This window comes from Salvia miltiorrhiza, chromosome 5 (assembly GCF_028751815.1).
Source record: "Salvia miltiorrhiza cultivar Shanhuang (shh) chromosome 5, IMPLAD_Smil_shh, whole genome shotgun sequence".
Taxonomy (NCBI): domain Eukaryota; kingdom Viridiplantae; phylum Streptophyta; class Magnoliopsida; order Lamiales; family Lamiaceae; genus Salvia; species Salvia miltiorrhiza.
The window spans coordinates 921,962-936,120 of NC_080391.1; positions in this window are offsets into that span (position 1 = coordinate 921,962).

Consider the following 14,159-nt stretch of genomic DNA (forward strand, 5'->3'; position numbering starts at 1 on the left):
TATGATGTTCCAAGCCTCTGAACTGCCTTTCTGAAGCAGAGAACCTCCTGCAGCTGTGTCCAAATGCATTCTTGTACGCTCTCCACAAGCATTGTAGAACATGATAATGAGCGTGCCTTCATCAAATCCGTGGCTTGGGCACTTTCTGAGCTTCTCCTGATACCGCTCCCAAGTCTCCGCTAGCTTTTCTCCATCGTACTGTTGAAACTGCACGATGTCCATCTTCAACTTCAACGTAAGGCCAGGTGGATGAAACTTGCGTAGGAATGCATGAGCCAAATCCTTCCACACGATATTCTCTCCCAGCTGCAGCGTATGATACCACGACTTCGCCTTATCCCGCAGTGAGAAGGGAAAAAGACGAAGACGGATAATATCATCAGGGACACCATTCATCTTCACCGTGCTACACAGCTCCAGGAAATGCGCCAGGTGCGCATTAGGGTCTTCAATCGCTTGTCCACCATATTGGCTCTGTTGGACCATCGTGATCAAACCCGTTTTCAGCTCAAAGTTGTTAACGTTCACTCGTGGGGGCTCCTGGTACACATACTGTGGTATGAACGCTTCATTGATGGCTGGTTGTTTCTGAGCCTCTCTTGTCTCCTGTGCATCAAGCAGCTTCTTCAACTGCTCTTGCAAAGCTCGAATTTGGATTTGCTCTGGAGTAGCCATCGTTTCTGTCTCAACTTGATCGTTCTGCTTCTTTAGGTTGCGCAAGGTTTTATTGATTTCAGGGTCAAACTCAAAGAGAGGATTTCCGTGAGATCGTGTGTTCATATGCAACCTACAGAAACAGCAAAAAGATCAGAAAAGAAAAAAAAAACAAAAAAAAAAACTTGCAGTACTATAAAGTCCTATTGGAAATATTAAAGCAAAATCTAAACAGTCCCCGGCAACGGCGCCAAAAAGTTGATCACTATTTTATTAGCAACAAAAATACCGCAACTAACACGGTGTAATCGTAGTATAAACAGCAATCGAGTATCGTATCCACAGAGACTGTAAAACGAAATCACTCTATCTATCTCCTACACAGACTCTCACAGTATGCAAGTAAAACGATTATGAAGGTGAATATTGAACTAAGATTAACTAAATAAAACTAAAGAGCATATAAACTATGATAATTAACTCAAATAAAAGGAAAACTCTGACCCTAGGGATGTATTTTCACCAATCAACTTCATGCATTCAACCTATTGATTCAATTACCAATTTTAATCCAACCCTGATGAAAGATCACTATACTATCCACAAGCGTCTCTAACGACCACCTATGAACGTAGATTAATTAATCCCTTTTCACATTCAAGACTCCAAGGAATAAATTTACTCCCAATAGCACATAAAGAATAGCTTCCTATAGCTTCACCTATCGCATTCAAGACTCAAGGCTAACACTATATCATGCATTCCTGAATCGGCTGAACAATTATCGCATTCAAGACTCAAACTGAACAACTAGACATGTAAATCATTGATCAGATAATTCACAAGAGATTAAGCACCAGGAATCATGAATCACAAGTTGGAGGGCAAATTGATATCAATAAATCAAAAACACATAATCAATCAGCTATATACAAACCCTAGGTTCAGATGAAAAGACTAGCCAGACATAATAAAATCAAACATAAACATAATTAAATTGAACGCAATTGTAAAAAACTAAATTAAATAAAAACTGAATGAAAACTATTGTAGCGACTTGAATCTTCAATCTTGTGGAAATCCAATCCAAGCAGTAAAAACTGGAAAGAAATAAATTCTAAAGCTATGAAATTGAAAAATAAAAGTTGGGAACTGAAAAAGGAACCCAAAATAGGTCAAAAGAAGACCTATTTATAGTGTCAGGGTAAAATACAGTGTTTGAAACCCAGAAGAACTCTAAAAATCGGAAAATCTCGCAAAACCGCCCATATCGGCGACCAAACTCGGCGATCGCCGAATTGGTCGCCGTTTTTGGTCTGAAAATCGGCCAAATTCGGCGCCCGCCGAATTTAACGCTCGTAGTGCAAATTTGAAACAGGAATTTCGGCGACCAACTCGGCGGTCGCCGTTGAGGTCGCCGAATTTTGACTGCTGCGCGCGATATTTTTGTTTCGGCCATAACTTTCTCGTCCGATCTCCGATTTATGATCCGTTTGTGCTCACGAACTCGTATCGAGACGATCTACAACTTCTATTTCAGCATAGGTTTCCAAATTCGAACTCAATAAACCTGTAAATTCCTTCAAAGTTCGAGTAAGAATCATGTTTCACAAGATAAAGCAATTTAAGCACAAAACAATCATCCAACACTCAATTTCCTATAAAATTAACATCATATGAACATTAAAAACCATGGAAATATGAGTGTTATCAGGAGGCATTATCAATTCGCATAGGATGACCAAGCACACGACCTATACCAGCAATAATCACCGATTAGTGCAAATTGAAACTCTTCCAACTTTGTTTGATATTCCGATTTGGGCACTGAAAGGGTGACAACCTCTCCTTCTCGCTGTATTTGAAGGCCTCGGAGGCCATACGCTGCAACATCCGGCTTCTTAAGGGATTTGGGTTGGACTTTATCAGCTACTTTGGCAGCGAAAGAAACAGCCGGAGCAGAACCCGACACCTGCGCTACTGAAGTCGGCAGCGGCTGTATCAAACCAGGGATGGCCTGGTGAGGCTCACCGATCAAACTCTGCGCCGGTGAAAAACCCGACAAGCGCTGCCCAACAGCCACTGCGCCGGAAGAATAACCCGACTTTACGAGAGGCGGGTGCTGAGACGGAACATTGGCAGGGGACTTAGATCGAGACCTGTCAAAATTAGAAGAGACTAGGGGAAGATTGAGGCCCCCCTTGTCACGATGGACTTCCGGCAAACTCGAATCCATCACCGGCAGGAGAACTCGAATCATCAATTCATTCTCGATCATTTCCTATAAATTTGGTTTGCCTATTATGTCCCTATTTTTTGATCAATTTTAAGGATAATAATATAATATCATCATCATCATCATCATCATCATCTTATTATTATTATTATTATTATTATTATTATTATTATTATTATTATTATTATTATTATTATTATAAAATTTGTTTCATTTTTATCCACTTTCTTAATTGAAGTTAATTATTAACAATAAATAGTATTATAATTTTTTTGTTGTTATCAATAAGAGGTTTACATCGATCCATCACCATTATATTGTCATAATCTTAGGATTTGGATTCACATTATAACTACCCCCATCACTTTCAAATGTCATTCATGATTGATAGCTTCATAAGTTGGAACTTTTATGAGTCTTCTCACTACAAGAAAACACGCGTTTAACGACCGAAATTTTCGGTCGTTAAATTTGTGGTCTTAACGATCGATTTACGACGGTTTCACGACCGATCTTTTTTTTATTTTTTTAAAAAATTTTAACGACCTTCGGTCACTAATTATTTTTTTATTATTTTAATATTTTATTTTTTCCATCGTCAAAATTATATTTTATTTTTTATTATTTTTTTATTTTTAACGACCGAAAATTCGGTCGTTAATATTTTTTTCATTTTTTTAATTTTTTTTTTTAAAATTGAGAAATTTTTTTTAACGACCGAAAATTCGGTCCTTAATATTATTATTTTTTATTTTTAATTTTTTTAATAAAAAAATATTTTTCATTTATTTATTTTTTAAATACCGAATTTTTCGGTCATTAAAATTATTTTTATTTTATTTTTATTTACTTTATTTTATGTTATTTATTAACGACCGAAAAACGGTCGTTAATATTATTTTTTCAATTTTTAAATTTCGTTTTTATTTTTTCATAATATTATTCTAAAAAATTAGATAATATTTTTTATTAATAAAAATATGATAATATTTGCAAATAATAATATTATTAGATTTATAAGATTTATCATAATTAATTACTCCCTCCGTCCCTGAAATAAGTTCATCTTTTTCCTTTTTGGGACGTCCCCCAAATAAGTTCCTCTTTCTTTCTTTCCATTTTTGGACAACTACCCCACCACTAATAATACTTTATTTATTTTTACTTTTCACTTTTTCACCACTCCTAATACTAATTATAACATATTTTTCTCCACTATCCTTAAAACCCGTGCCGTCCCCAAAGATGAACTTATTTGGAGACGGAGGGAGTATTAGATTTACTAAATTATTAGATTTACTAAATTATTAGATTCATTATTTTCAAAATATTAATAATATTCTTATTTTAAAATAATAAATTATTTGATTTAATAAATGAGCGTATATTGAATTATAATAAATCTAATAATTTAATAAATCTAAATAAATATAATAATTAATAATTTATTACGATAATATTGCATATTACGATTATTATTTCATTGTATATTGATTTTATTGTATATTTGATTGTTATTTTTTCATACTCATATATATTTTTTAATTACGATAATATTAATTTTTTATTATTTTAAATTCGATCATATATTTTGCATGGGGTTTTGTTTAGCCTAAAGTTCAGTAGTATTAAATTAATCTTGCCGCATGGGGGTGTGGAATCAAATTTGAGAATCTTTAATTTATTGTCAATTTGTTCGACATTATCTATTGCATACATAGATGAAGAACACGTGGCGCTCTTCATGGTTCAAGATTGTCCAATGTTAGTGAGTATATTTTCTTTATTTAAACCCTAAATCCTATCTAGACATTTCTTCGAACAGTTGGAGTGATAATCAATTATTCAAGTCTTGATCAAGCTCCATAGTTGTATCAAGGGTAAATATCATGAAAACCCTTGAACTATACTCACTTTATCAAAAATACCCTGAATCTTTCGAAATGTTATTTAAACCCTCAAACTATTAAATTTTTATCAAATATATCCTGCATCTATTTTCCGGTCACCAGAAATGTGATGTGGCTCATCAGATGCCACAATGTAATTTATATTCTATTTTTTTAAAAATGACATGGCAAAAACGACTTTGTTTCGTACCATATTCTATCATGTTTATCCCTAATTCTAGGTTATTAGCGTAAATTTCAAACACAATAGAAGTAAATTTTAAATTTCAGACTGGATTTTTTAAAATGATATGGTACGAAACGACGTCGTTTTTTCTATTGCATTTTAAAAAAATAGAATATAAATTACATTGTGGCATCCGATGAGCCAAATCACGTTTTTGGTGACCGAAAAATAGATGTGGGATATATTTGATAAAAATCTGATAGTTTAAGGGTTTAGAGAACATTTTGAAAGTTTCAGGGTATTTTTGATAAAGCGGGTATACTTCAGGGGTTTTCATGATATTTACCCTTGTATCAACAACCCAGTTTGCCAAGATTTATCACACAACACATTATTGCATTCGTAAAGCTACATCTTTTTAAAAATTAATCATCAAATCCATCTTTCAAGAAACTCTAAAACATTAATCTTATTCACCGGTCTTCAGTTCTTTCCCCCAGTTTGCCAAGATTTTATCTAAAATTTAATCATCAAAATTTATATCAAATTGCTTTCATATGTTCAAAATAAACTATTATGCTCTTATATGAGTCTCTTTTTTTTAAGTGTGAATAATTTAACCTAAACTCCATTATCTAAACGACCTCTTAGATGAGTCTCTTTTTTTTCACTCATAATACACTCAATTACAATTACTAAAACTCATGCTGCTCTCTCGTAGGCCTATTTTTACAGGCGAATGGAGTATATAAGTAACAAAATTATATCATTTTCACAAAGCGAATAAAAATAAAATGAAAATGGGACAAATATAGTATATATTTCTCAGTTTCAACAAGTGCTAATGATTCTAAGGTTGTTAATCAAAATGAAAAATTTAAGCAGAATAATAATCTGAGATGACTAGCTGAATCCATTTGAAAGTGACCAAAATCATACAAAGGCCAGTTTCACCTTCAACAAGTTAGCTGTTTGGAGCTCTAACATTTAAAGGAACATAGTTGCTTACATAAACAATAATTCCAGCTATTGAAAATGGGGTAACAAGGCTGCCTAGTTGACGGTCATTAACAACCTCATTTGCCACATTTGAAAATTTGGTTTTTGCCTATTATCTCCTTATTTTTTAATCAATTTTAAAAACAACAGTACAATATCATCATCATCATCATCGTCATTATTATTATTATTATTATTATTATTATTATTATTATTATTATGATCGACATACACATGTATAAAACTTTGTTTCATTTTTTATCCACTTTCTTAATTGAAGTTAATTATTAAAAATTAATAGTAAAATAAATTTTTGTTCTTATCAAATATATACATTTAATATGAATAAGAGGTTTACATCGATTCATCACCGTCGTTGTCTTAATGTTGGGTTGTGACGCCCGGGGACGAAGTACGGAGTGATCGCCGGTGCAAAGAGGCACGGACAAAGAGCGGCTCCGATTAAGACTTCCAAGCGGAGGGGCGCAGGTAGGGATGTCAATCGGGCCAGCCCACCGGGTTTTCGGGCTAGCCCTATCGGGTTCCGGGTTAGTCGGGTGCGGGCTAATCGGGTTGGAGATTTTTTCGGGTTGTAAATCTTCAACCCTAACCCTAAACTTTCGGGTTTCGGGCTAGCCCATCGGGCTAATCAGGTTAAAGGCGTAAAAATAAAAATATCATTTGTATTTTATTATTCCTAATGATCTAATATATAATGTATAAAATATACATATATATTAAAGATATAAATTATATAGCAAAGCATGAAATGCAAAAATATAAGATATTCAAGATTACATAAACAAAATTATATTAAAATGAGATAGTAAAATTTAACATGTATCAATGCACTAGAATCAATCTGAATTATTACTGAATAATTAGTGGATTTGCCATGCACGTCTCATTGACAGAAAAAAAAATTGGTATCACTTTAAAATGATATGCTAATAATTAATTTCTAACTAATGAGATACTAATAATCAATTTCTATAAAAAAATCGAAATTAATTTCACTTTTTTTAATGAGATTGCACACACACACACATATATTCTAACTAATTAATTTCACTTTTTTTAATGAGGCTACATAGATATATTTAAACAAATACCATAGATCTAAACATAGCAGAAGTTGTAACTGGATGCATCAGTCACAATTTCGTCAGCCCACCGGGCCAGCCCATCGGGTTTTCGGGCTAGCCCTATCGGGTTCCGGGTTAGTCGGGTGCGGGCTAATCGGGCTGGAGGTTTTTTCGGGTTGTGATTTTTCAACCCTAACCCTCTAATTTTGTCGAGTTATTCGGGTCGGCCCACGGGTTTCGGGCTGCATTGACATCCCTAGGCGCAGGGATGAACCGAAACACACCCGAACGAGAGAGATTCCAAGAATATGCAGGTATGGGACTGCATATTCAAGGAGAGCTTAAGTGATTTGATAGGTGCTACTCATATCAACAAGATGTTCAAGGTTAAGCGTGCTTGGCTTGGAGCAATTCCGGGATGGGTGACCCCTTGGGAAGTTTCTCAGGGAGCGTGCGAGTGAGGACAAAACACGCTAGAAAAGACTCGTGTTGGTCTGTGGGGACAGCCGTCAACTCTAGAGCCGGGCTGTTACAGGTGGTATCAGAGCCGAACCTCTCCCAGTACGGTGTGGTTCGGGAACGAACCAAGCGGAAGCTGGTGGGCCTGTGACGCCCGGGGACGAAGTACGGAGTTATCGCCGGTGCAAAGAGGCATGGACAAAGAGCGGCTCCGGTTAAGACTTCCAAGCGGAGGGGCACAGGGATGAACCGGAACACACCCGAACGAGAGGGATTCCGAGAATATGCAGGTATGGGACTGCATATTCGAGGAGAGCTTAAAGGATTTGATTGGGCTACTCATATCAATAAGATGCATCTTCTTTTCTGGTGCCCAAACGAAAGAAACTCCAAGGTTAAGCGTGCTTGGCTTGGAGCAATTCCGGGATGGGTGACCCCCTGGGAAGTTTCTCAGGGAGCGTGCGAGTGAGGACAAAACACGCTAGAAAAGACTCGTATTGGTCTGTGGGGACAGCCGTCAAGTCTAGAGCCGGGCTGTTACAGGTGGTATCAGAGCCGAACCTCTCCCAGTACGGTGTGGTTCGGGGACGAACCAAGCGGAAGCTGGTGGGCCTGTGACGCCTGGGGACGAAGTACGGAGTGATCGCCGGTGCAAAGAGACACAGACAAAGAGCGGCTCCGATTAAGACTTCCAAACGGAGGGGCGCAGGGATGAACCGAAACACACCCGAACGAGAGGGATTCCAAGAATATGCAGGTATGGGACTGCATATTCAAGGAGAGCTTAAGTGATTTGATAGGTGCTACTCATATCAACAAGATGCATCTTCTTTTCTGGTGCCCATGTGGAAGAAACTCCAAGGTTAAGCGTGTTTGGCTTGGAGCAATTCCGGGATGGGTGACCCCCTAGGAAGTTTCTCAGGGAGCGTGCGAGTGAGGATAAAACACGCTAGAAAAGAGTCGTGTTGGTCTGTGGGGACAGCCGTCAACTCTGGAGTCGGGCTGTTACATGGGTGGTAACATGTCGCCGGAATAAGATGGAGGAGGAAGGAAATGAAAATCTTGTATTTCACAATGGAGATTTTGCCAATCAAGGAACAGTGGCGCTGCGGATAAGATGAACCTTATCTGAAAATTCACATATATCTGCAATTTCGATACAATTTCACATACATTATGAGAGCTGCTTCGAAATCAACTTTGGTTTTAATGTTTTTCAACTACCAAATTAAATAAAACAGTGTCAGTTGATCCCCACTCCAATTAATATTTTTTGGACCAGATTACGATTGAATTTTTTTCCTTTAGAAGCGTTGATAAGCGAAGATTGACCCCTTAAAAAATAATAGTAAAAAAATTTTAAAAAAATAAAAAATAATAATATTAACGACCGAATTTTGTTCCTGAATGTGGACAATCCATCGGGAATATATATGGACATAGGAATCATCAATCCATTCTTGTTCCTTTCCTGCAAATTTGGTTTTTGCCTATTATCTCCTTATTTTTTAATCAATTTTAAAAACAACAGTATAATAACATCATCATCGTCATTATTATTATTATTATTATCATCATCATCATCGACATACACATGTATAAAACTTTGTTTCATTTTTTATCCACTTTCTTAATTGAAGTTAATTATTAAAAATTAATAGTAAAATAAATTTTTGTTCTTATCAAATATATATATTTAATATGAATAAGAGGTTTACATCGATTCATCACCGTTGTCTTAATTTTAGATTTTGGATTCACATTATAACTACTGATCCCATCACTTTCTCATATCATTAATGATTGACAACTCCATATAAGTGGGAAGACTTTTATGAGTCTTCTGCATGACGACCTGTGATTCTCTTGTGCTACGGTCATATGCAATTTTGAATATTTATTTGTATTATTCCTTCAATTAAATTGTTGGCTTATTTAATTTCTAATTTTGTGTCACATAATTAGATTATAAATCCTAAGTGCCTGACTTATTGTCGCATGGCGGTTTGTTTAGCCTAAAGTCCAGTAGTATTAAATTAATTAGTGTGCATATATTGGCCTAGCGGTTGGTGGTTCGTGGGTGTTCGAGTTCGCCGTTGCGTAATTTTAAATGTCTTTATTTATTTGTGTAATTTATCAAAGAAAAAAAATAATTAATTAAGCTTGTCACATGGGGGTGCGGAAACAAATTTAAGATTCTTTATTGTCAATTTGTGCGACTTTAATTATTTATTGCATACACAGATGAAGAATACGTGGCACTCTTAATGGTCTAAAACGACCTAATAGTAAAAATAGGACCGTAACTTTCAAGATTTTTAGAAAAAGGACTATAAGTTACGGATTTTGAAAATAAGGACTATAATTTTTTTTAACATTTACACTCCTGTTTCGGGCCCAAAATTAATTATTCGGACTTTTGATGCCACGTAGAGCCCGTTGCTGACATGGACAGCCATGTCAACTTTTTTGCAAAAAAATTTTTTGTTTCTTTTTTGTGAAGATATCTAGACATCTATTTTAAAGACATTTTTTGTGTGAAGAAAACCTGAAATATTTTGGCATTTCTGGAATGGCACTATAAGCCATTTTGCTGTCATGGTTCTGCGAAGCCTTATTTGAATGGTACTTTTGGCCATTTTTTGTGTCATGCTACAGTAAGCCTTATTTGAATAGCACACTATAATCCATTTTGCTGTCATGCGAAGCCTAATAGTGAATTTGATGTACTTTATATTCTTATTGAGTCAAAAATTGATGGCATATTTTTTTTATAATTTATTCTTCTAATTAAATGTAAAAAAGAAATAATACATGTCTTTTAACATTATAATGAATGTATGTAGCTTTCTTTTAGGATATAAATTAATTAAGATAAAACAGATATAATTGTTAATTTTCCTAAAAAAATATATAATTGTTAATTGTTAAAATGAGAATACCAAAAAGAAACAATTTTTTTTTTTTTTTTTGCAAAAAAGTTGACATGGCAGTCCACGTCAGCAACGGGCTCTAGGTGGCATCAAAGGCCCGAACAATTAATTTTGGGCCCGAAACAGGAGTGTAAATGTTAAAAAAAAATTATAGTCCTTATTTTCAAAATCCGTAACTTATAGTCATTTTTCTAAAAATCCTGAAAGTTACGATCCTATTTTACCATTAGGTCGTCTAAAATTGTCCAATGTTAGTGAGTATATATATTTTCTTTATAGACAACCATATTCAGATCTGAGAATTCTCTCTCTCTCTCTGGAGAAGAGCGTGGGCAGTAGGTCTCTGGCGAACTCAGCCGGCTACCACACCACGAACGCCGTGCCGCAGTCGTTCCACGATATCACGGCGTCGCTCGCCGGATCCTCCACCATCATATTTCCAGCCATAGACCGGTGTCCCTCAGTCAACACCAGTCCGGCGTTGCTTGCCGCACCCCGGCCGTACGTTCGCTGCTGCTGTGCTCAGATCTGCGGCTGGCTGTCGGCCGAAATCGCCACCTCCGCCACTGCATCATACTGAACCGCCGGTCCGTTGGAAAAGAGGATCTGAAAAAGGGGATCTGCACGATCTGGCGATCTGCACGCAGCCGCTCCGCCGCCGCTGCTCGCCTCCGCCACCGCTGCTCGCCTCCGTCGCTGATTGGTGGCCGTTCTCCTGCCGGTGATGGATTCGAGTTCTTCGGAAGTCCATCGTGACAAGGGGGGCCTCAATCTTCCCCTGGTTTCTTCTAATTTTGACAGGTCTCGATCTAAGTCCCCTGCCAATGTTCCGTCTCAGCACCCGCCTCTCGTAAAGCCGGGTTATTCTTCTGGCGCAGTGGCTGTTGGGCAGCGCTCGTCGGGTTTTTCATCGGCGCAGAATTTGTTCGGTGATCCTAACCAGGCAACCCCTGGTTTGATACAGCCGCTGCCGTCTGTTGTTACTTCAGTAGCGCAGGTGCCGGGTTCTGCTCCGGCTGTTTCTTTCGCTGCGAAAGTAGCTGATAAAGTCCAACCCAAATCCCTTAAGAAGCCGGATGTTGCAGCGTATGGCCTCCGAGGACTTCCAATACAGCGAGAAGGAGAGGTTGTCACCCTCTCAGTGCCCAAATCGGAATATCAAACAAAGTTGGAAGAGTTTCAATTTGCACTAATCGGTAGACTTATCCAACGTAAAGGGGACAAGCCACGCACGTTCGCCGACCTCTCTAATGAACTTCGAACCATATGGCAGTGCGCCGACTGTCAACTGGTGCCCATGGCTAAGGGATTCTTCGTTGTTAAATTTTTGACGATGGAAGCGAAAAAAAAAGCTAAGGGGAGTTCTTTTCTCCAACTGTCAATCGGCCACGTACGCTTCCGTGAATGGACTAGGTATTTCGATCCGTATAAGGAAGTGTCGTCTCTGGCTCAGGTCTGGGTTCGGATATATTATCTCCCTGTGGAGTTATGGACTCCGGTGATTATTGCTGGTATAGGTCGTGTGCTTGGTCATCCTCTGCGAATTGATAACGCCTCCGCAACTGGTCATGTAGGACACTTTGCGCGGGTTTTGATGGAACTTGACATGGCTTTGCCTATTCTCAACTCGTTGTACATTGATGACGGCGATAGATCGTTCTACATTGAGTTTGGTTTTGAATCTATGCCCCTTTTTTGCTCGCGTTGTAAACTTACAGGTCATTCAACTGATAAATGCCGGAGAGCTGATAGGGCCACGAGCAAGCAAAAGATCACTGAGCCTCCTGCTGTGGTTGTGAAGAATCTTGATAAGGGAGAGGGTCCGACTCCTGCATGGCAGCCCAAAGTTGATATTCTTAAACCTCTATCAGGTCCTGAATTTCTAGACGCGGCTACAGTGCCGGTTAAGAAAAATGATCTCCCGCTGGCGGAGGATGCTAACCGATATCAAGCGCTGGATGAGGATGAGGAAGAGGAGGTGGAGGAGACTATCATTGCGGATTCCAATTTTGGAGCAGAGGCTTTAAATGAGGAAGAAAATGATGGGTCGCCTCACACGGACAAGGCTAGTGATAAGGAGGGCTCGAATGTAGAGGGAACTTTGGAGTTGGATCCTGGAACGAATAGTGGAGCTGTGGTAGAGCAACAACCGGTAGTTGGGGCAGAAGATTCAGCGAGCCAACGGGTTAATTCGCCGATTAAGGAAGTTGATTTTGATAAGAAATCCATTCCTTCTCCGGATGACATGGCGGGTCGTATTATTAGGTTAGAGGAGCAAGTTAATCAGGGGATGCAGTTGCTCTCGGAGCAGAAGCGCGGACGTGGTCGTCCAAAGGGCTCGGTAAAGGGACGAGAGCCTGTACATGCAATTCCGGAAGGTTGTATTAAAAGTCGTCTCAGGAATGCGGAAGAAATGGGTCACAAGCCGACGGAATTTGTGGTTGACGTCACCAATAGGCCTAGTATGATTGCAATGAATAATGTCGTCCATAGGCGTTGGTCGGATGATATGGATAATTATCCTGAGTTTCCTTTTTGAGTTGTTTTCCATCGCTTTTTAAAGTTTTATGCCCTTAGTCTGCATCTTTGTGCTTTCAAGGGATGCTTTTTCTTTTTCACTTTTTAATAAATCTCAATTTAATAAAATATATATTTTCTTTATATAAACTCTAAATCCTAAACCCTTAGAACATATATTTGGTATGATGAAATGGAATGAGACGATAGATAATGAAAAATAGGTAGGAATGGAATGAAGGAGGGAAATGATGACAACCCTTGAGCAATCGAGAATGAGCTAATATTCTCATACAAGGAGTGGTGATTCGTAAGAAAAATGTACCAAATAAAGGAATGGACTAGAGATAGGAATCACCATTTCATTTCCCCTTCCATTCCGTCATACCAAGCATGCATGTTCTTAATATTGTTATATGTCAATCATCCACGAATACAATAAATGATTTATAGATAGGTATAGAGTAGCAGAAACAACGTGTACGTTTAACTAATATTATTAATATAATTCAAATGGAAACAATGCGGTCGGCTAGCCATAATGAAGATCAAAACTCAAATTTTGGCCACTAATCTTCAAACTACAAAATCTGGCCATTAATTAGGCGGTATACCTAATTTGCCCTTTTACCCATCTCACGCACCAGATCTCAGCTTCCCTCCCCCCTCTCTCTCGGAGATCCGCTTCCCTCCCCTCCCTCTCTCTCTCGGAGATCCGCTTCCCTCCCCTCTCTCTCTCGGAGATCCGCGCCAAATCCGACTCGGAGTTGGTGGTGTCGAGAAAGGTCCGCAGGGCGGCACCGCCACCGATGGTGAACGTATTCTCCGGAGCGGGGTTTGAATCATCGTCGTCGCCGCGATGCCTGCCGCAATCTACTTTATGCAGCAAGAAACTGGAAGGCGATTTAGTTAGACTTTTTTCTTATGTATTTAATCACAAGATTTGTATTTATTTTTAGCGATTATCTTGTAATTTGGTTAATTGTGTAGTTTTTTATTACTATTATTTATAGATTATTGTGAAGACTGCAAAAATTTTGATTTTGGCATAATAAACCGATGGCGGAGGAGGAGATGATTGTTGTTGCTGTTGTTTCTGTATTTCTGCTGCACGTATGGCACTTATGGCACTAATAGTGCCATAAGTGCCAAGATGACCATTTTAAACACTTCCCCCTAGGGTTTAGATATTCCATTTAG